At 35.5% G+C, this 24,400-nt stretch overlaps 1 long non-coding RNA gene and 1 pseudogene across 1 annotated transcript; one reads left to right on the top strand and one right to left on the bottom strand.

The window, feature by feature from the left end:
• Window positions 1-163: 163 nt before the first annotated feature.
• On the bottom strand, window positions 164-282 carry LOC132275497 (U2 spliceosomal RNA; annotated as a pseudogene).
• A 1,219-nt stretch (window positions 283-1,501) lies between these two features.
• Window positions 1,502-24,333, top strand: LOC132274495 (uncharacterized). The gene is made up of 3 exons (XR_009470440.1): window positions 1,502-1,682; window positions 8,270-8,518; window positions 24,103-24,333. It is a non-coding gene; the product is annotated as an uncharacterized LOC132274495 (long non-coding RNA).
• Window positions 24,334-24,400: the final 67 nt, after the last annotated feature.

Raw genomic sequence — 24,400 nt, 5'->3', positions numbered from 1 at the left:
ATTAATATTTCTTTAGGTCTATATTTTCATAAGAGATTTCTATGTAATCATTTATAATTATTTGCACGTTTAATAATAGTATAGATATAGATTATATTTAATACGTAACTTTTAACTTAATTAAACAATTACCTGTTTAATTTTAATTGGTAATTTATTTTATTAAAATTTTAGTTCAATATCATGCTCCACATAATACTGGACCGGTGGCCCTTGTATCAAATATTAAACCTATAAGAACATATATTATACTTGATCTTAGTCAAAAGGCCGATAAAATGTATGATTAATATTTCTTTTGGTCTATATTTTTATAAGAAACTTTTATGCAATCCTTTATAATTCAAAACCGACGTGAGACAATTAAACTCTTTTATATCAATTAATAAATATTTTTTTTATATTAATAAATAAATAAATACTAAAACTCTTTGCACATTTAATAATAGTATAGATGTTGTAAAGAGAGTAGAATGAACGTTTGTTATTTTATTTACATGTTTAGAAAGGTTAAAATGATAGTTTCATTATTTAAATTAATCAATTCAGATGTCCATTTATATGGGTTTGAGGAGATCTTTGTTAACTTTACTAAAATTAGGGTGTTTTATTGTCCAAGTAGTGTTCAAGTTGTAACTAGGTGTATTTAACTCAAACATGAGGGAGTGTAAGTTAAGTCACACAATCCTTCTCAATAGGTGTAACTCTCAAGCTCCGCACGTGCTTTGGCTTAAATTCTCACCATTTATGACTTAATAATTCGCTCTCCCTTTCGTTCTCGCTCCGCTACGTAAGTATAATTTATCCATAAATAAAATAAACAAATACAAAACAACTAATCAAACATAATAAAATAATATAATAAAATATATGCAAAATAATTTAATTAAAACAAACTAATTAAATCAAATAGAATAATTTATTTAAATAAAATAAATCATTTAAAAAATTATGAAGTATTAAATTTATTGTAAATTTTTATTAGTGAAGATCTAAGTACGTCATTTATTATATTATTTTTAAAAAACATTATTTTCGTCACAAAATAAATGTTCACTTTTTATTTTCATCCTTCCTAAATGTAATAAGAAAATAAGTTATTCTATTAAAAAAACAAAAATTATTCTCTTAAAAAATTAAATTCTGTACTCTTTTTATTTATTTTTTCGAAATGTAAAATTTTGTATCTATATGAGAAAATTTACGAAGCGCCACGCCCACCGTCAAAGCGACAGCATAACAAACCAACAAACGGGGTCCTTTTAAGCAAATACATGTGTGACGTGACTACCTTTCGGCCGCTGGATTTAAGGTAGAGGAAAACAGCGGACGAGATTTGGTATCAGCGGATCCCTCGAACTGGAACCCCCGGTTAAACTCGTCTCACGTGCACATGACATGACGTCATCAGAAGATAAAAGAACAGAAAGAGAAAAGAAGTACAATAATTAATAATAATAAAAAAAACCAATAATAAAAAATAAAAAGAAACCAATAGAAGTCCCAATTCCCATCTCTATTCTGAAACGATGACCCGTTCTTCTCGCCACAGCCTGGATCTATTGTGTTCTCTATTGTGTTATGAGCCCCATATATTATTCTTCTCTCAATTGTCAAGATCTGTTCCTTTCACTATTTGGGCACACCCTTTCCTACAACAATTGCTCATCCCCTCTCTCCGGGTATGTTTTGTTCTTTTATATCTCTTCTTCTCTTCTGTAAAGATCTGTTCTCTTATATATATATATATATATATATATTTCTTTGGTAAAGATCTGGTATGTTTTATTCTCTAATATACATATGATGCATATGCGTGTGTATATATATATATATATCGACTGATTTCCTTTATTTGATTGATTGTTTCATGATTCCTCTAAGTAATTATGTTTTATTGTTATTATTGTATGTGATTTCCTTATAGACATTGCTGCCTTTTCTTTTCTCAGTGTCCTCAAAAAATTAAAGAAAATATTTGATTAATTAAATATATATATTTTTTGGTGTGGTTTTTTGCAACACTTTTTTAGTTTTTAGTTATAATTTTTGTTTCTCCCTGTATGTGTATGGGTGTCTTTGAGTTCTGACGGGCACAAGAGCCCAATCGAGATGAAATTTGACTAGTTAGGTGTACTATTTGAAATGATAACAGAATATTGAGAGCGAGGACCTCATTAATTTCATCTTGATTTGATGTCCATCTTTGACGGTCCGGATTGTTGGGTCATTGTGTTTGAAAACTTGGAATCCCTGCCTTGGAAATCAAATTGGAGAAAAAATTGGGTTAAACTGTCTACTCATTATCTTTTTACAATTCTGTTAACACTATATATATCATCGGACACAACAATAAATTTAATTTGGTAAGATTTTGTAAATGAAAAAAAGAAATTGTATACTATTAAATTATTTTTGATACCAGATGATGTGAAATTAGGCTTACTAGCCAGCAATAAGGTTGCTTCAAGTACAGATGGGTATTTTTTTTTGTGTGTTAATAAGAATGCTCTTGGTATGTGTCACAAAGTATAGGCTATAGCTAATGATAAGTTCAATGGCTTTATTGGATTTACTGATTTAGTAAGGAAGTGATATATGAAAAGGAGGAGGAAAAAAATAATGTCTGGCTTGTTTTTGTGGCCTGCGATCCCTGTTTGAACATTTCAATTATGCTCTTTTTTTTTTCATAGTTGGTACTCACACATGCCTCCACTGAGGCTTGAACCCCAGACCTCTCTTTGGGAAGTAAGGGCCTGATACCGCTAGGCGCTAGGTCAGCAGCCCGTTGGTACTTCAATTACAATCTTACTTATAAAAAAGAGAAGAATAATGGAAAAACAGCCATTCCCTCATATTTTATTTCATGTTTGCTATGCAATAGGAATTTTAAAGTCACCAAAATGGTTTAACGCCCATTTCCTTATATATACGTGGCACATTATCAGACCAGATATCACAGAAGGTATTTAATCATTCTTCTTCTTTGGGTCCTTGTTATCTAAAGTTAAATTTAATGCTGTTAACCTTGTTCCAAGATCTCTTAGCCCTATTAAAATTACTAACCTCAGGCCTATTTTATTGCTGTAACACTTTATACAAGTTTTGTTTAAAAATAATTTCTAACAGGCTCATGCTTGTCCTCCCTTCTATATTTTTTGAAACTCAAATAAGCTCCTGTTCAGGTCTGGAAAATAGGAGAGAATGTTTTGGTAGCTCACTCGATCCTGGAGGTTCCTCAAACTTAATGAATAATATAGTCTGGAATGACTCCATCAGTGATTACGATCATCACTTGGACAATAGCGGATTCAGTTTTTGTTTGTTGACCTTAGTTCAAGAATTATTCAGATATTATCATAGGAATGCTGAATCTCCGAGATGTTCTATTAAATTGGATTTTCAAAAGCTTTTAATTTAGTTAGATGGGAATTCAAATTAGATCTGCTTGTTCTCTTTGGCTTTCCTGATCAGCTGCATTACCTTCCCAAATTTCCTGTTAATATCAATGGTTCTCTTGAGGATTTCTTCTCTAGTTCTAAAGGTTCAAGACTCGGTGTATTCATAATGGCTATGGAGATGTTCTCTATTCATACAGGGAAGATTACTGCTACCCGTCCATTTAAGTACCATTGGAGATGTGTGAAAACAAGTCTTATCCATTTGCTCGGCAGATGATATTCTTTTCTTTTTTTTTTTTTTTTGTCATGGCGATTTAGCTTCAGACTCTACTGTTTATTTAGCCATTCTCATATTTTTTAGCTTATCTGGCATGAATCCTGATCCTTCTAAAACTAACTCATATTTTTTAATGCGTTTTGAGTTTATCAAAGCTTCTATATGCTCTTGCTTTTGTTTTTCTCTTGGTACCGTACCTTTTGGATATGAAACTCCAGATTGCAAAACTCTAGTTAACACAATTACTACAAAAATCAATTTTTTTTTTGGTAATTATAGCTTTTGTATGCTGGGCATGGTCCCGTTCACAACGTTTTTTTAGGTTACCGAAACCGAGACACGCCAGTGTACAGGTGAGACCAGTATACATGAGTATCGGCCAGTTATTAGAGAACCGGTCCGATACTTAGCTGAATCCTATTGTCAGTATCACTGCACAGTTTGGATTCCAAATTTTGCTTCCAAAACTCAAAATGCTTAAATCTCTTACATCTAGGTTCTTATATCTATGCGATTTGATTTCCAGAGGCAAAGATGCAGTCTGAAATACTTAATCAGAGGCCTTCTTCATGTGATCGTCTCTACCTCTGGAGCTATTCAAATCGCCGATGAGATCATCTGCAGTTAGTTTCCACTTCTTTTTTATTTGGTTGCCATTCCTTTTGTTTAATGATTTTCCTAATCGCAAGGTAGGCACATAAAGACTGTAGTTGCTTGAGAGAACTCTCTAGAGAAGTGGCGAAGCTCTTCAACTTCTGCCTTTTTTTTTGGAGAAAAATTTCTATGTTAAGAATGAAAAGCTTTACTTTACCCGAACAATCTTTTTTTAATTACAATATTACATCACAAAGACCCTTTAGACATCATTTAGAATTTTAGAGCGAGTAGGAAAGTGCTCCTGCCACTCATCTAGACATCATTTTGTGCTCAATTTAGGACAACTTTCATATTTTTTCAATAAAGACCCCTTAGCTTGTCACTATTGAGTATTGTAAGCAAAATATTCATGTTATATGTCTAATTTATTTTATATGTTAATCAGAAAATCACATTATATACTACATAGTTTATTTTATATACAGACAAAATAATATTTTCAATTCATATTACTTTTTAAATTTATTTTTTGTTTTTTAATTCTCATATGTTATACAAAAAAAAAAAAAAAAATCTCATACGTTATATATGTTTTTTTGATAAGTCATATGTTATGATTAGATTTTATTTGTTTCATAATTAAGTTTATTTTTAGTCATTAATTTTTTTAAAAGTATATTTTATCAACATGGCGTATATTCATGAATTGGTCATTTCTTGTGTTAAATTGTTTCTATTGTAAAAAGTTGTGTATCTTTGCATTTTGGTCTCTATGTGCGAGGTTGAAAAAAATTTCATGATTGCGATAACCGATTTCGTTACATTACGCTGATACGGGGTCGAAACTGTTAGATTCCGTCTGCGACTACACTCGCGATTTGGAACCATGATACTGGGAGATTAAAGCTGGTCATAGCAGTTCTATTAATTACTCAAGTATATTGGTCTAGAAATTTCACTCTGCATGGTAAAGTGGTTGCTTGAATTGAGGCAAAATTCAAATCTTTTCTATGGAAGGGTGTTGAAATTCTGTATGCTTTAGAGTTGCTTGGTCTTCAGTTAACTTACATGTGATATACTTGAAGGTGGTTTGGATATTAAGAATGTATATTATTGGAACCGTGCAACAATGGCCAAACTAACTTGGTTTTTAATGCTGCTTTACTCCCTTTTAGTTTGAAATAGATGGATCGAATACAACGTTTTAAGCATAGAAGTTTTTGGGATATTATCCTTTTAAAGACTGCTCTCAGACACAAAGGAAAGTCCTTTAGCTTAGCGCTATTTCTAGACCTTGTATAAAGCATATTGTTGGTAACGGACCTTATACTTCGTTATGGTTTGACAATTGGCTTCCCATAGGGCCTATAGAGCAGCCCATGGGGGATAGAATCATCCATCATTCCGGCCTTCCTAATCTTCAAATTGCAGATCTTGATGGACATCATTTTGCAACCTTTACATCTTTACTAATCTGATATATATATATTTTTTGATAAGTTTACTAATCTGATATTATTGTTTGGATTCCTTCTTCCCATGTCATTTCACTGCTAAATTAGCCTGCAATTATCTTAAGCCTTATTGCCTAAAGTTTCATGGTATGGATTGGTCTGGTTTCCAAAATCTATTCCCGGATATGGCTTTGTACATATCGTGATCTAAACTATTGACTCAGGATAATCTCTTAGAAATATTATCTCCATTAGTTTTGCATTTGTAAGACTTTTAGTGGGTATCTCGACCATTTGTTCCTTTTCCTTTAGAAGCTTGACATGCCGCGAATCCTCTTGAAAGGGAGGGGTGCCTTCGGGACTTCGGACAGGCTGTCAGCTTGTGGTGTAAGGTGTTGGGTTAAGTTCTGCAATGAGCGCAACCCTCATGTTTAGTTGCCATCGTTGAGTTTGGAACCCCTGAACAGACTGCCGGTGATAAGCCAAAAGAAGGCAAGGATGACGTCAAGTCATCATGTCCCTTATGCATTGGGCGACACACGTGCTACAATGGCCGGGACAAAGGGTCGCGATCCCTCTAGGGTAAGCTAACTCCAAAAAACCGGCATCAGTTCGGATTGCAGGCTGCAACTCGCCCGCATGAAGCCGGAATCGCTGGTCAGCTATCCGGCTGTGAATTCGTTCCTGGGCCTTGTAAATACCACCCTTCACACTATGGTAGCTGGCCATGCCTGAAGTCGTTACCTTAACTGCAAGGAGGGGGATGCCGAAGGCAGGTGCGGCTGGATCACCTCCTCTTCAGAGAGACCTAATGCTTGTTGGGTATTTTGGTTTGAAATAAAATGAGGGCTGAAGATTTTGGTATTATCGCTTGGAAAATTTTGATTTATTTGGCTGTAGATTCATATAAAGGTATATATCCAAAGTATACTCTTTATAAGCTTGCTTTTCAACAACTGTGTATCATATTTGGAACGAAAGGAATAAAATACAGTTTGAAAGCTGATATACAGAATCTAATTCTATCATCAAGATCGTTATGGACCCGATTCGTTTCAGTTAATGAGTTTGCATAAGGTTTCTAATACTGGTATAAATAGGCATATTCAGATTTCTTGGCACTTTCAAATTGCATTCTTATGTTAAAAAAGGAAGCTTAAGTAATTTCTGATACAGAGGGTGTATTGTTCAGATATGTTCATCCAGATTGGTTTGCTTTGTTTTAGTATTTAGGTAGATGTTTTTGGATTCGAGATGAATAATTGTTCCGGTTTTTTTCTTTCCAGAGGTTGTGTTTGTTGGTTTTGAGGGTTGTTTGGATGGTTTGTATGGCTTGCTGCTCCCACTTGGATTACTTCTCCAGTTAGGCTTTGGATACTGCTAGCTCAATGCGCCCAAAGAGCCTCTCCAACTCTTTCATACCAGTTCTTTTTGGACTTGTAGACTACTTTCTCCAGTAAATTATAATGAGTCTTGTTGAAAGCTTATGCTTGTCCATTTGCTGGTGCATTGTTCCTTGAGGATTTGTGTTTACTTGAAACTGAACCTTTCACATAAGTTGCTCACCAAACTATTTTTGAAAGGGTTTCCATTATTAGTGATAATGTGATGAGGAACACCGTACTGAAAGAGAATGTTGGATTTGATGAAGTCCACCACTGTCTCTCTATTCACTTTCTTGACTGGGATTGCTTCGGCCATATTTGAAAAGTAATCAGTTGCTGCAAGGATGTACAAGTGACCTTTTGAAGATTTCAGGAAATGTCCAACTACGTCAAGTCCCCATGCATCAAATGGCCAAGACGTAATCGTAGGGTGCAATAGCTCAGGCGGCTGATGTATGAAATTTGCATGGAATTGACAAGACTGACATTTTTTGCTTAATCCGTAACTTCTTGAAGGCTGTTATGAATATTGTCTTCCCTTGCTCACATCGATCTTAAGTGAGACTTTTCATGTCTTCTTTTGCAGTCTCATTGTATTTAGAGCCCTGTCTTGGGCTTTGAGTAGGATTGTGGTTTGTGTTTTCTCTCTTTAGCAGTTTTGATTGGGATTTCTTTGTGCTAGGTATTTTTTCGAGTTGATGAATTTTTTGCCCCCCTCCTTGTTGCTGCTTGGTTTTCTTCCGTCTCTGTATGGTTATTCTGTTTTCTGTTTTTTTAGCAGTAGAGATTGTGCTTTCATTTGGGTAAATTCTTTTTTTTTTTGGTTGTATCGTTGTCTTTCTTGTTGTTGCTTCCTGTGGTTTTTCTTCCATTTCCATATGGCTGTTTCAGATAATAAATTCTAACTTATCTGAAACATAGAAGAAAAGAGACTGTTGGAATTGGAATTCCAAGTTAGATGACGAGTCTTTATAATTTAATATTGTAAATAAATTTAACTAGCATCTTTAAGGAGACGAGCACTTAAATCATGTGATTGGCTCTAAGATTATAGACTCATTAATTTTTGCTGACCATTTTTGCTCCCTGTTTTTGCTTATTTTTCCATATTTCATCTGTCAATTTACAATCCTTATGAATTGTCATCTTTTCTAGGAGAGAGAAAATGAGCTGATGAAAAGAGAGAGAGATGAGAAAATGCCTGTGATTGCCCACCTGAGTAGAAGGATGTGCTCTAAACTCGGAAATTACGGATTGAGAAATTGGGGCTAATTTGTGGGATGCGGATCTCTGACTTTCTTGTTTTGGGTAACTACAAACTGCCTCATGAATGTGCCTTTGTGCAATGTAAAACACAGTCCAGATTGGCGGCAGGAATCTGTGGCCTTGAAAGGTGAAGATCTGGTGAGTTCCTACTGCTTTCCTAAATTACTTCAGTTCTGTTCATTGTTATTTTATTAATTTAATAATGTTGGTAATTATATACTAAAACTATCTTTGTACGTGCTTACCAAATATTTGTGGATATAATAGATTTGTTTGCACTTACATTTTTATAAAAACTCTTGATGTTCTTATTTAGAATTCTACTTATTGTCATCACTTCATGTTTCTGGGCACCCTGTGCCCAATACCTCAACCGAAGTCCGGTTTAGTTCAGGTCTCAGAAATTTTACAGCTCAAATCTTGTCTTTTATAATCGAATTTGGGTTCTTGCTGGCGTCAAAGTTTCAACAGAAGCAGCAAAATATGAAATTAAGAACTCTACAATTGCCAATATCCCCAACCTATTTTTGCATTGAATGTACTTATTAAAAAAAAAAAAATTTGCATTGAATATGTTACATCACTCATATAGTTGTTTGGGAGCTTAGGTTCATGAATTCAAGAATTGAGTGTAATTGTTATGAAGCAAAAATTATGTCTTACATTTGAAGGATATGGAAGGCAACTATATTTTCTGTTCTCTAAGTTTTTCTCGAGAGCTTGGACTGAGGTAGAAACCTAGGGCCAGTAAAAAACTCTGTCAAGCTTATGGAGTGCTTCTAGATGCAATCTTTTCATTTTCATTTATTCATGCTTGCTATGACCTAGATAAGTAAAGTTTTTCAATAAAGTAACGTATGGAGTGCCCCCCTTTTTTTTTTTTTGATGAGTAACGTATTATAGAAAACGCTCAAGAGGGAAGCGCATCCCAAAATCTACACAAGGACCAAATAGGTTCCCTACACACTCAACGTATCCATAAAATCCGCTTTCTTCCTTATAGATTTACAATTTCTCCCCCGAAGCCAAAATAAAGAGAGTGGAGTTTAGAAAAATTAAGCACACAAATAGGAGTTTCCTCTATCTCGAAGGATCTATCTATCTCTCCCACAAAGACCACCAAAAGCACAGGGGCACAACAAGGCAAGCATCTCGAGCTTGAGCACCCACTAGGCCCCTTCTCCAAACCTCAAGAGCATTCATCATAGAAAAAGGTGTAACCACCCATTGAACCTTGAAGATGCCTAGAAGCATTTTCCAACAATCTAATCACCGGGCAATGGAGAAGGAGATGATCCAGACTCCTCGTCCCTCTTGCAATTGAAATTTTATTTCACTTATTTTTTGTTCTAGAAACTTGCCATTCATCAATTCTTTCGGTTGGTGCTATATGTGAGAATAGTAAACAGAACTTAGGCTGGTCAAGTAGAAGCTTTGATTCCTAGAACAAGGTGAAACATATTTAAGCTACTTTGGTGAATTCTCGGAATGAATTTTGGAATGAGATTACTGGAAGTACCTAAAAGTGATTGTTTTCCTGACATCTGTTGGATGAGCCAACGGTTACTATTTTCGGATCACAAACAGAGGCATATATTTACTGAAGCCATGAATGCGGAAAATGAAGTTACAGAAAAGCTCATCACTAATCACATAGAGATTACTTGTTGCATGTTTCACGGTATAGCTACTAGCATACATCGCAATATTTCTCAATGCGACATGATACATGCTACATGTGTAGAGGAAATTAATATGAACTGGCAATATGCTTCATATCTTTGAATTTGAGGATGCAGTTTTTGTACACAAAAAAAAAAAAAAAAAAAAATCTATCATTCATGTGGTTCCAGACAAACGTTGAATTTTGTGAACTAGTTTTTGGAAGGGACTACGTCGTCTATGATCCCAGAGACGCTGAAGTGTTGCCACAACTTGAGCTACGGTTGGGCGAACATTGATATCCTCAAAGTCGTTGTCAAAAGGTATTATCGTTGCACACCGCAGTGCCAAATCTGTTATATCTGAAGCGTGCTGTTTTCTACATCCGGTTTTCTTTAGATTGCGGTTCACTGCATGCCCATGTTTTATTGTCTCTTCTTCAGCCCATTCAACAATTGTTAGGGGATCAGCATGACCTGGAGTTGCAATTAACATTTCGTCTTTTTTTGTAATTAGTTTTAGGATCAGCACTCCAAGGCTATATATATCAGCCCTTTGTTTTGCTTGCATACCTGTCGGTCCAGTTTTATTTCAAAATGTTGGCCAAGGAAAGAAAGAATACTAGTTAGTTCAAACAAATAAACTGTACAGAAAAGCTTTTCATTAAATCAGATATACGTTCAAATTAAAGATTAGACTATTTGATATCATGCGAATTTAAAACATACCAAAAGGATGGACAAAAACAAAAAGTTAAATGCAGTTCAGATCTAAAGTAAAAAAAAAAAAAAGAAAAAAAAAAAGATGAAGCCATGAAAATCACCTTACAATTAGTTCAAAAAAAAAAAAAAAAAAATTTTAGATGATGCCACACCTTATTAGATTAGATGAATACAGGCCAGCGAGACAATGTTACCGCTATATATTTTTATTATGTATTCATGTGCGTATGAGCAACCCTATTTATATATTTGAATTATATATATAATTGTGTATGTTTTGTGTATTTATATACGTTATATATATGTATTTGTATGTTAGTAGATTAGAGGCATGATCGTATCTTGAAAATACACTAGTGATTCAAACAAATCAGCTACCTCATAATGAGGTAAACATTCCAGCAAATCAGATATACGTTCAAAATACAGATTAGACCATTTGATATCAAACAAATTTAAAACATACCAAAAAGGATGGACAAAAAGTTGAATACATTTCAGATCTATGATTAGTTAAAAATAAATAAAAATTACATGATGCCACGCAAATCGATCTACAATTAATTCAAAAAAATAATAATTTAGACGAAGCCATACCAATCACCTTATTAGATTAGATGAATACAGGCCAACAAGACAATGTTAGCAGTATATATACTTTTACGTATTCACGTGCTAATGAGCAACTCTATTTATATATTTGTTTTATATATAATTGTCTTTGTATTGTTTATATGTATATCTATATTAGTAGATTAGGAGGCAAGATCATATCTTGAAAATGTACTAGTGATTGAAAAGATGAAGCCAACAACAACAGTTGCCCAACCAAAATGAACAATTTTTTTAGTTCTAGAAACAAAAACACTGAGATCGATCAAAATAGTGTAGATGGAAGGTAGGCTTTCAATCATCCCACACAAGAACAAAGGATTTGGATTGAATGACCAACAAACTCTTAAAAAAAAAAAAACGAGGACAGACAAGTTATTAATCTAGGGTTTGCGATCTGTCAATTACCAAATGATTCTCAAAATTGACAAATCTAGTGTTTGCAATCTGGTCAGAGCGTGTTGTCGGTTGCCTTCTTTCTTGCAGATTATGCAATTTCTGGTATGATTTAAGGAACCAATGTATATATTTATATATAAAAGTTTATACGTGAATGTTGTTTTAATGCATTTTATTTGGTTATTTTTCATTTAGTTTACATCTAAAGTGCTTTTGTGGCGATAAATTGAGTAAAAAGTACAAATATAGGAACAACCGAATCGTTTTAAAATACCCGTAAATTTTTAACAAAATCTACTTGGAAGTTGTCAGTCAATATAATTTTCTTTTATCAAGCTATGCAAGGTCCAAAGAATTCATGAGTGCGATATCCACATGCATTACTTAGATTTTCTTACTGCCAGTGTCTTTTACGGGCGTGTCTGGATTGTTTTGTCTACAATTGACACCTTAGATTTAACACGGAATATAAACCCAATTTGATGATTTTTTTAAGGAGCTCTTTCATTTACTTATTTATTTATTTATTTCATATTATTACAAATTCTGTCTAAAGGCATTATAAGAACAAGGAAGCTCCATGTTTCCAGAGGCTATCTTGTTCTGTTCCCTCTAAATACCATGTCAAGCATTATGGTATGAGTTCCCAATCTTCCACCTACTATCCTTCTCTTTCCAGCAAAAGATTAACTTCCATCAAAGATCATACTAACCTCAGGATAAGCCAATTAACTCCTAGCTTAATGAGTTATCACAGGTGTTTATGATTTATCCAGGTGAGAGAGCGTTTGAGACATTCTTCTGCTAGACCAAGTGAAAGACGCTCCCTCCAACGTAACTGAAAGTCGCCAATGAACCTTGAAAACTGCTCCACAGCCGAAGTCCACCCACCCTTGGTCGAACTTTCTATTGGGGAACAAATAATATTAAATTCTCCTCCCAACACACCAGGGAAAGGGCCATCTCCTTCAAGCAGAACCAAGTTTTTCCCATGACAAGTGTCGCACGTCATCCTCTATAGGTCCATAAACACCCGAAAAGACCCAATGAAAGTATCGTCCTCTGTAGAGAACGCTCAATACACCGTTTATCTTCTGAACCACACACCGTACTTGGAAATCTTTTGTCCCACATTAGAAGAATGCCCCCGAAATATCCATAGCCACCCAATCCACAAATCTCCCACCCCAAAGACCCCTAACTACCCTATTCAAAATTGAGGCAAGTTTCGTTTTTTAGAAACACACCACTTGAGCTCCCCACTTACTTCACCACCAACTTCACCACCTTCCTCCTATCCGTATCATTGAGACCACGGACATTCCATGAAATAATGCGGAACTTCATAAGCAAACAATTGAGTTCTCCTTCCCAACATCTCGATCGAACTTCTTCCATCTTTTCCAAATTCTCAACATCTCGATCGAACTTCCCCACCAATGTACTTTGAATAATCGAGAAAATATCAAAGCCCCTTGCTGAATGCTTCTGAACAACTCCGTGCTTTGGAAGATTTGGGATAGTCGCTACCTTAATGAATTTGGCTTAATTCCTCGAATAGAGCAGAGCGAGCCCTTAAGATTCACACCAAAAAGAAATCAAGAAGTAAAAAGAACAGGAAAGAAAGAACAAAGGTTACAGGAGTAAAGGACTCAAATGAGTTCTTTCTCTCAACACCATAGGCATGTGTGTGTGAGTACCAACTATGAAAAAAAAAGGCAGCCTAATTCTGCTCAAATAGAGAATTGTTGATGTGGTTCATTAGTTATACTGACATGGAATTTTTAATTCTTAATTTGATGGAAAGTAATATTATATATGATCGCATATGTAAAATATATATATATTTTTGCTATCTCCCCGTAGTGGTCTTGTCTCAATTTTATTTGTCATGTCGCCGTGTCTCCATGTCGCGTTTTATCCGTGTCACCTATACGTATCTGTGTTGTTTAGTTTGGAATTTTATTAAGATCTTACCATTTATCAGTTCTGTGGATATAATCATGCTTTTGCTATTGTTAATGGTTTTATTATTGCACCCGACACTATTGTTAGGTATCTGTCCTTTATGCTGCTGGAGGGGGTTATGTGTTTTTTAAGCAATTCTAAGTTATATACACCTCATTTGTAGCCATGACTTTTGTAACCGAGTTTGTCATCAAATCTCAGTTCATGTTCTTGGTTTTTCCACATAACTAGCCATTTTTCTCCTCTTCATTTGATTTGATGGCAGACTGAATTCCATGTCTCATTCTTCATACTGAAGAAACCTAGTATTGATTGACCAACTCTTAATGAAATCCCTACCTAATTGCTCACTATCTGATCCCCGAATCCGGCCAGACTCTATTAGTTTAACTCTCTCTGCATTCATTTAGAGTTTTCTAAGGAAGGACAGATGTGTGAACAGTATGAGCAACAAGCTTGCGAGAAAAAGTGTTGGACGACAGAGATAATAAGGAATCGTTGACTAGCGGTTCAGTTCTCAGTTTAGGGTCCTAGTAGACCGAAGCTTAACAAAATAAATATATATTTTATATATGAGATGTATAATATTTGTCTTCCCTAATCCTGAGTCAAGATTATCATTTCTGATGTCACAGCCCTCAACCTCCCCCCCTCTCTCCCGGCCACCGTGTACCATCTCGACCATCAACCACCTCTCTCTCTCTCTCTCACACTCACACACACACACACACACACACACACACACACACACACAGAGTTAGCACTTCACCTACATTGGCTCAACCCTCAGCCACCGCTACCATTGACCGTCAACTACCCTCGACCCTTTGTCAGCCGCCACCGTCCTCTCTCTCTCTCTCTCTCTCTCACACACACACACACACACAAGTCACACCACCGGCATTGTCACTTTTTTGCCTCCTCTTTTTCTCTCTCTCTCTCTCTCTCTCTCTCTCTCAGACCGTCTTACATCACCCTATCCAATGACCATACCTCACCACTCACGCACACCATCTTTGGCGATGGAACCACTCTGAACTTTGTAAAGTTAAACACCTTCATCTTTCTAAGTTACGGCAAACATTATTGTTATGGAGTTCAAATATTCAATTTTTTATATAATTGGTATGAAATGCGAGTGTGTGTGTGTGTGTGTGTGTGTGTGTGTGTGTGTGCTGTTTTTAAGGGATCTTGATAATTGATCTTTTCATGATCTGTATAATTAGGATCAAAATTTGAATTGTTTTTCTAGTTTTGAGCTCTCAAATTCAGTGTTTTTTACATTTTTTGCAAATACATTTTCTAGATAATTGGGGTTAACCAATTATTATTATTTTATTTGTTCTTGTTGATGTTAGATATAAAGTTGGGTCAAGTGCAGAAAACACCCCTATAGTATGCTTTCAATGCATATTGCACCCATCACGTGCAAAAAAAACCCCTAAACTATGACATTTGTGCAAATAGGTCTTACTCACACATTTGTGCCTAAAATGCCCTTAGCTACACATTTAATAATATATATAAAAAATTAATATTTTGTGAAATGACTAAAAAGCACCATTCGTCGGAGGAAGAGAAGATGACACCTCAAACCCACTTTTCACCGGCCCACCTTTTCTCTCACATCCCCCTCTTTCTGACTTTTGCCACCGCCGTGAAACCATCATTGGTTCTTGTCATATTCAAAACTGGAATAATGTTGTGTCCTTAGCCAAACAGCGTTATTGTGGTACTCTTTAATACATACACTATCCAAAACGAGTAACATAGTAGAGACCCAACAAAAGGGACAATCAGCAGAAATTTCACGGCGGCTACCAGAGAAAGCAATGGCGCAACGATTAGCACAGATTTAGGTGGCGACCTAACAAATTTAGGCGAACAATGTACTGAACGACGGCCAAAGAGGACTGAATCAATGATGATGGAGGACTGGCACAGCGGCGACAAGGATCTGGCGAGACGAATCGGTGGTGCAGAAAACCTGGAGGACGGCAACCTCGATGATGTGATAATGGCAGTGAACAAACGATAGAGGAATGGCCCAGCGGCAGTGACAGCAACGACAAGAGAAGTCGCTATTCTGGTGATGGGCGGGATGATTTGACCGGCGATGGAGGGGTTGGCTGAGGAGAGCTCGTTGGTGCAGCAGTGGGTGGAGAGGACGCTGTGGAGATCTGACCAACGAGGACTGAACGGCAAAGACACAGCTTCGGCTAATTGACGGCCGCCAGCGAGCGGGGATCTGGGCACGATGATGGCTGCCATGACTGGTTCGGAGGCTCAGTTCTGGATTTTTCCTCAAATTGGTACTCTCTAGAGGATTTCCATGCTTTTGCAGTTTCCAATACGTCATATTAACCTCTTTGGGTTTCTTTCACCGACTCAAATTCTCACAGTTAGACCAAACACCAGCAATAAGGTAGCTTTGAAACCCTTCTGGAATTTGGACAACCGGATCGTTCCAGACCAAGATCCGGTGGTTGTGGTTTTGGGGTGGAGAATAAGGTTTGGTAAGGACATTTTTGGAAGAGTAAAGGGTAAAATGGACATTATATTAATTGAGGGGTGTTTTCGCACAAATTGAAAAGAATAGGGGTGTTTTTTGCACACTTTTTTAAATAGTGGGGAAAAGTGCTATGAAAGGTATACATCAGGGGTGTTTTTTGCACTTCCCCCATATAAAGTTATAAAGTTCCTGAGAGCCAAATAATACTAGCGAGCTTCCTCATGCCCCAGTGTGTTACCGACTTATCGAAAAAAAAAAAAAAAAAAAAAAAAATGTCCCCAATGTTACTGAGGCAAAGGTATGTCCTAAAATGTGGTCATCGTCTCATGTCATTTTATGAAAATTGTAAATGAAGAGGAAGGAAAATTTAAAGGTGCTAAATGTAAATATTTTAACTCAATTTTTGCATGGGTGAGTTAGAATGGAAATAGCATTTTGAGAAAACATATTTTATATTGTGCCAAGTATGTTTACACTCAATACAAGAAACAAAAAAATTATCATTTCAATCGGTAGCAGAAAAGGACAATAATAGTAGCTTTGGTCTTTGTAAACATGACCGAGATATTTGATTATAGATGAGTTGCCTTTCAAGTTTGGTTTTCGTTATATTTGTAGCGTGTTGAAACCTTCACAATCGTCTCACATACGATAGTAGGAATGGGTTGCTTGGCATTTTATGCTAGTAAGAGCTGAGAAGAAAAAATTCAAGAATTCGTTGATCAATTCCAATCAAAGACTTTGCCTCACTACAGATTCATGGACTTTACTATGAAACCTTTACTATAGAACTTAATTATGGACCTTTTACCACTAGTGATTGAAATGATGCTCGTCTTTGTATAGAATTTCTTTTGCCACTATTCGCGTGATTGGATTTTTTATAGTTACGTCTAATGTACATTCTCATGAAGTTTGTGGCATTGAAAGTTTCTTATGAACTTGGATCCTTGTTTAAGTGTCATGACTATCAAAATGAAGTGTAAATTTGATTAGTATTGTTGTATTGGAGTAATATTGAAATAGTGAATATAATATTAGTGCCGGCTTTTGTGTTGGATCCTCCTCTCTACAAATATGTTAGTTTTTGTTATTTTGAAGTTTAATCTCCTACAGTGGTGAGAGTTCAGTATCAAAAGCTTAGACGGTCATTCCATTCCCCCCCCCCCCCCCCCCCCCCCTCAAATCAAAGTTTCAAAGTATTTGGAAAAAGAAAGTGTGGGCTGAAATTCAGAAATGGGAACACTACGAGGAATCTTGTGAAAAGAATTGCAAAGTTTTTGAAATCTTAAGTTTGGTAGAAGTTAAATTGTTCAAGGTAAAGAATCTTATGTGATTTTAATTATTCTTGTTTTCACTGTTGCTTCCGAGTCCACCTGAGGTCGTGTCCTTGATCAATGCAAGTTCCCTTACACCTAAATTTGTGAAATGCTTGATTGTGGATAACATTGCTTACATGCCCATTGAAGCTCTTGATTTAGGTAATTTTCACTTTATCATATTATTTATTCATAAGGATTTGTTCTTTGCTGACTGTAATAAAGTCAGTCGTGCCTACATGTTGAGGACTTTTGATATTGAGTTCAATTATTAAAATGTCATATCTGACGATAAATTATCAAATTTGTTGGTAGATGTTTAGTAATTTATAACTTTTCTTTTGCTAATTATTAGTGTTGGGATTTGTGTCTTAAATTCCTACTCTAATTATGTTTCTATTTTAGAGTTGTATTTAGTTAGGTAATCTCTTGTTTGGCAAGTCTTGACCTCTAAGGAATTGTAATCCTTGTCTAACAAGATATTGTGTTTGGAACTCTATAAATAGATACATAGGCTTTGGGTTGAGACTTATGAGATTGAGAGAAATGTAGTCTCATGAGGAAGTTGATGGGTAGAGGTAGTAAAGTAGGAAAAACACCAATGACATTGGTAGTGAGGAGATAGGCTCGTGGAGTGGTACATGGTGAATAGTCATGTATGTGGTGTTGGTACTCTATTGTTGTAATATCTCTACGAATCATAATGGAATCTTTTCTCATCCATGGATTTAGGCCAATTTTGGCTGAACTATGTATATCTTGTGTTTGTGTGTGATTGCTCTGTTAGCTTTCATTGGATCTTTGTGTTTCGCGCACTTTCGCTCCCCAACAAATTGGTATTAAGAGTCAAAGGTGAAGGAGATCCAGAAAATACAAGAAGTCTTAACATGTGCTGTAACGAGCTTCAGTTGTAGGTGGAGTCAATCGGCTTGGTTACATGGCATAGAGCTTGAGTAGTCAAGGTGGAGGCTTGGAGGTTTGATTGATCGAGCTACATATAATGTGGACAATCAGAGTTTTGCAGGAGTATAGATTCTATTTTAGAGTTGTATTCTATTAGGTAATTTCTTATTTGGCAAGTCTTGGCCTTTAAGGAATTGTAATCCTTGTTCAACAAGGAATTATGTTTGTAACTTTATAAATATGTACATATATTGTAGGTTGAGATTTATGAGATTGAGATAGATGTAGTCTCATAAGGGAGTTTATGGGTCGATAAAGTAGGAAAAACACCGGTGACACTGATAGCGAGGGATTAAGCTTGTGGAGTGGTACATGGTAAAAAGGCATGTAAATGGTGTTGTTACTCTAATGTTGTAATATCTCTACAAATCATAGTGGAATCTCTTCTCATCCATGGACGTAGGCTAATTTTGGCTAAACCATTTATATCTTGTGTTTGTGTGTGATTGCTTTGTTGGCTTTCATTGGATCTTTATTTATTCGCGCACTTCCGTTGTCCCCAACAATTAGGTATCAGAGCTATTCTATTCTACATAATTAGAATAGGAATTTGAGACTCTGGTATTCGTATAGAAACAGAGTGGGGCTGAAATCTTGTAATCTCTGATTTTACACATAGTGAAAACTTTCGCCGGATCTCAACCGTGGACGTAGGCTGTTGTCGAGTCACGTACAAATTTTTGTGTTATTTGTGTGGTGTGTTTACTTTTCTGTCGTGATTCTTTATTCAACTTGGGTTCGTTGCGTTTGTCATAACAAACTAGTATCAGAGCTTTCGGTTTGAAGCAGGGATGTCGTCCAAGTTTTTGGAAATCGAGAAGTTTAACGGCAGAAACAATTTCAACTTGTGGCGGGTTAGGATGTAGGATTTGTTGGTTCAACAAAGGTTATTCAAGGCGTTGAAGGGGAATGATGCACTGCCAGAAAAGATCAAGGACAAAGATGAAGTTATGGAGAAAGCACACAGGACGATTTTGTTGTGCTTGAGTAACTTGGTTCTGCGAGAGGTTGTTGGAGAGACTACGGTGGATAGGCTGTGGCAGAAGTTGGAGTCCCGGTATATGACGAAATCTTTTGTGAATCGCTTGTATCTAAAGAAGCGGTTGCTTACTCTTCAGATCCACGAAGGGTCATCTTTGAAAGACCATCTTGATGAGGTAAATCGTATCATCATAGATTTGAATAATATTGATGTCAAGATAGAGGATGAAGATTAGGCTCCACGAAGGGTCATCTTTGAAAGACCATCTTGATGAGGTAAATCGTATCATCATAGATTTGAATAATATTGATGTCAAGATAGAGGATGAAGATTAGGCTATTATTCGGTTGTGTTCTCAACCACCCTCGTATGAGAACTTTGTCGATACAATGATGTATGGCAGAATTGCCTTGTCTATGGAAGACATGAAGGCAGCTCTGAATTCTAAGGAGTTGTAGAAAAGGGCGTTTGAGGGCAATATATAAAGTTCGGCAGAGGGATTATTTGTTAGAGGGAGGACAAATCAAAAGGGAGGGTTTGGCAGTAAAGGTCGTTTTAAGTCTAAGAACAAAACGAAGGTGTTGAGATGCTTCATCTGTCACAAGGAAGGGCACTTCAAAAAGGATTGTCTGAAGTGTAAGAAGGGAAAGGTAAAATCCTCTGAAATTGAAAGTGTGGCTTTTGCAGAGGGTAATGATTCAGATGGTGGTAATGTTCTTACAATTTCAGTTGGCAGCTCTTGTGATGAGTGGATTCTTGATTCGGGTTGCTCGTTTCATGCTTGTCCAAACAGGGACTGGTTTACCTCTTATCGATCTATTGATGGAGGGAAAGTTCTGATGGGGAATGATGCGGCGTGCAAGGTTGTAGGTATCGGTACAGTTCGAATCAAGATGTATGACAGCATAGTGAGGACACTAACTGATGTCAGGCATGTACCAGAATTGAGAGAATTGGTATCAGAGCCAAAGGTGAAGGAGATCCAGAAGACACAAGAAGTCTCAACATGTGCTGTAACGGGCTTCAATTGTAGGTGGAGTCAATCGGCTTGGTTACATGGCCTGGAGCTTGAGTAGTCAAGGTGGATCCTTGGAGGTTTGACTGATCGAGCAACATATAATGTGGACAATCAGAGTTTTGCAGGAGTATCGACAAGATTGAAGCTGCAAAAGAATTGTTCTGATCAATGCGCCGTGGAAGTGATGATTGGCTCAGTGGAATTTGAGCCAAGGTGGAGATTGTTGGGATTTGTGTCTCAATTCCTACTCCAATTATGTTTCCATTTTAGAGTTGTATTCAGTTAGGTAATTTCTTGTTTGGCAAGTCTTGGCCTCTAAGGAATTGTAATCCTTGTCCAACAAGGTATTGGGTTTGGAACTCTATAAATAGATACATAGGCTTTGGGTTGAGACTTATGAGATTGAGAGAGATGTAGTCTCATGAGAGAGTTGATGGGTAGAGGTAGTATACGGGTTGGTAGAGTAGGAAAAACACCAATGACACTAGTAGCGAGGAGATAGGCTTGTGGAGTGGTACATGGTGAAAAAACATGTATGTAGTGTTGGTACTCTATTGTTGTAATATCTATACGAATCATAATGGAATCTCTTCTCATCCATGGATGTAGGCCGATTTTAGCTGAACCATGTATATCTTGTGTTTGTGTGTGATTGCTTTGTTGGCTTTTATTGGATTTTTGTGTTTCGCGCACTTCCGTTGCCCCAACAATTAGTAATTGTATATCATAAGAAGCATAGACACTTCTATAAAGGAGACATCTCGGTGTCAGACACCTTGTTAGGCACAACACTCCATGGGAACTTTATGGAGACATGTTTGATACTTCATGGACGTGTCCATATTTCAAAAATATATTTATTAATTTGAATACTTGGCTGACACACCTTACACTCTCCAATAGTCTTATATAATACAAACACAACCTTGAGAACAATACAAATATAGTTCTAATTGTCTAACCTTATTTTCTTTTAGGGTAAAGTACAGCCACACCCCCTGAGGTTTGGTAAAAGAACTTACCTGTTTTTTGGACAAAGATATCCCTTGAAGGTTCAAAAATGGACAAAGACACTCCTTTACATGAAAAATTAACCAAATTACTCTTTGACCATTTAGGACACTTTTTTAACTTTACAATTTAATAAATTGGACCAATATACCCTTATGAATAATTTATGCATAAAAAAAAAAAGTAAAAAAAAAACTTTATATTGTTCATTTTTTTTTTTTTTTTTACTTTATTAATGTCCCAACTTCTTAAAAATGTAGACGTCTAAAATGATTTTTTGATTCAATACATATATGTCAAATAAATTATATTTTGTTATTACTTCTTTTCTTTTTGTTTTTTATTTTTAAATTAAGATACTTAATTCTTTCATCTAAAAAAATTAAATCAATCTATTTTCCTTAAAAATAAAAAATATGGTACCAGTATAACTTTATGCATCTTAAATTATATATCAAATATTATGCATTTCCCAACATAAAAGAAAGGGAAAAGCGGATCCCCATGCCTCAACCCCCTCGAGCTGCCAAAAAAGCCCGTCAGGGCACCATTCACGAGGACCGAAAGTCTAGCACTGGAAATGCAGAACTCAATCCATTTTTTGCATCTCTTCCCAAACCCATTTGCTAAAGAAGAGAGAAGAAAGCTCCAAGTGACGTGAATACAAGTCTTCTCTATGTCCAGTTTGCATAACACTGGGACCCACTGCACAATCTAGAATCAACACATTCGTCTGCAATAAGAATTGAATCCAAAATTTGACGTCCACCAACAAAAGCATTTTGAGAGTTTGAATGATCCCATCCAAGACCTTCCTCAATCTTAGAGCCAAAACCTTATAAATTAATTTGTAGATGCATCCCACCAATGTAATAGTTCTAAAGTTCACATTTTTTTTTTTCACTCCACCCTTCTTAGAAATAAGAGCAATAAATGTTGTATTCAAGCTCTTCTCAAAACACCTGAGAATGAAAGCATGGAAAGGTTTCATCACCTCCCCTTTAACTACCACCCAACTCTCTAGAAGAAATCTCAAGAAGAGATTAGTGTATTATTGTCTAATTTTAATTATGAAACGCGAGTTGTTTATTATATATTTAAGATGAAATAAATAAATAAATATATGAATTTGCTTGTAAAGGGAGACGTGTGTGGTAACAGGTGTACCTAAAAGCTTCTAAGAGAAGCTTCGTACTTTGACCAAAAGTATTCTTTACATAGGTATAGAGTAAAATGAAAAGGAGATTCAATTTGAGAGAGAGGTTTCCCACCACCACTTTTTTTATTTGCTTAAAAATGTTGTTTATTTAAAAGCTTAGAGATTATTTTGATTCATCATATGTGAAAATTCCTCGATTTGTCATATGTGAAGGCATGATTCTATGTTATCGAATTTTTAATCAACAACAAAAGGGTTGAAATTTTTGAACTTGAAGTATAGTTTTGTGATGAAATTCTAAACATTATGATTTATGGCTGAAATTTACATGATTTAGACTAGTTAATTGATATTGAGATTTTGACAATGATTTTAATTATGAAATGCGAGAGTTGTTTATTATATATTTAAGGTGATAATAAATAAATAAATATATGAATTTACTTGTAAAGGGAGACGTGTGTGGTAACTGGTGTACCTAAAAGCTTCTAAGAGAAGCTTCGTACTTTGACCAAAAGTATTCTTTACAAAGGTATAGAGTAAAATGAAAAGGAGATTCAATTTGAGAGATAGGTTTCCCACCACCACTTTTTCTATTTGCTTAAATATGTTGTTTATTTAAAAGCTTAGAGATTATTTTGATTCTTCATATGTGGAAGTATGATTCTATTTTCAAATTCCTCGATTTGTCATATGTGAAGGCATGATTCTATGTTATTGAATTTTTCATCAACAACAAAAGGGTTGAAACACGTATGAATTTCCCTGTTGGAATTATATATTTACTTTAAAGTACCAATTGATTTAGTTGATACAATATGAATTAATATTCTTTATTCTATAAATTTTCGAAGATAGATGGTTTTTGCTGGAAATTTTGAGATTAGCATACTTTTGGGTGATTTTCTTGTATAATCATAGTTTGATTTGTGTGTTTTTTTAACTAAACACGTATAGGAATCTCTAGAATAGGGTAAACTGTTTGATTTGCTATGATATTTTGTATTCTCAAATATTAAATAACACATTTCACATCTTTCCTTAAGGTACCCTTAAACTTTTAAAAAATTTCAAACTTGATTATGTAGGGGAAAATGCGATAATTACAGGCCCTCTTAAAAAATTATAGTCCCCAAAAGGGACATTTAATATGGGACGAAGGGAGTATTAATTAATGTTGTTTGTGGAGATGAGTTGAGTTTTATGAGTTTGGATTGCTAGTGATTTGAAATGAGTTTTATGGAGTTTGGATTACAAGTGATTTGAAATGGTATGTTTTGCGGAGTACTATGTTCAGTTCATGGTTCGAAATTTCCCAGTTATCCTTTTCCTAAAATTTATAGAAAGAAGTTCATACTGGGCTCTTTTAACTCACTATTTCCTAAAACGTTTCAGGTCCTGCCGGTGGTGAACAAATACATGTCACATGAGTTGATGGGGAATAATATTTTGTACTAATTGATGTGTTTAGAGTTTGGGTTATGTAAATATTAAAGTATCCTGAAGTGGAGATGGTGGATCCTTCTTTTTGTAACATGTAACGTATGAAGTTCCAAATGTTTTCAAGTATAAATGTTCATATGAGCAGGCAGTTCCAGCAATAATACCCTAGTACCCTTTTATATATGACTTATGTGAGAGAATTTTAATTTAAATGACCAATCAATGAATTTTGTCATTATTTTCCAGCACC

This window comes from Cornus florida, unplaced genomic scaffold (assembly GCF_030987335.1).
Source record: "Cornus florida cultivar Cherokee Brave unplaced genomic scaffold, ASM3098733v1 CherokeeBrave_3.0.0_Hap2_Chr09, whole genome shotgun sequence".
Taxonomy (NCBI): Eukaryota; Viridiplantae; Streptophyta; class Magnoliopsida; order Cornales; family Cornaceae; genus Cornus; species Cornus florida.
The sequence above is the reverse complement of the archived record's forward strand: the minus strand, read 5'-3'. Positions and strand labels throughout refer to the sequence as shown.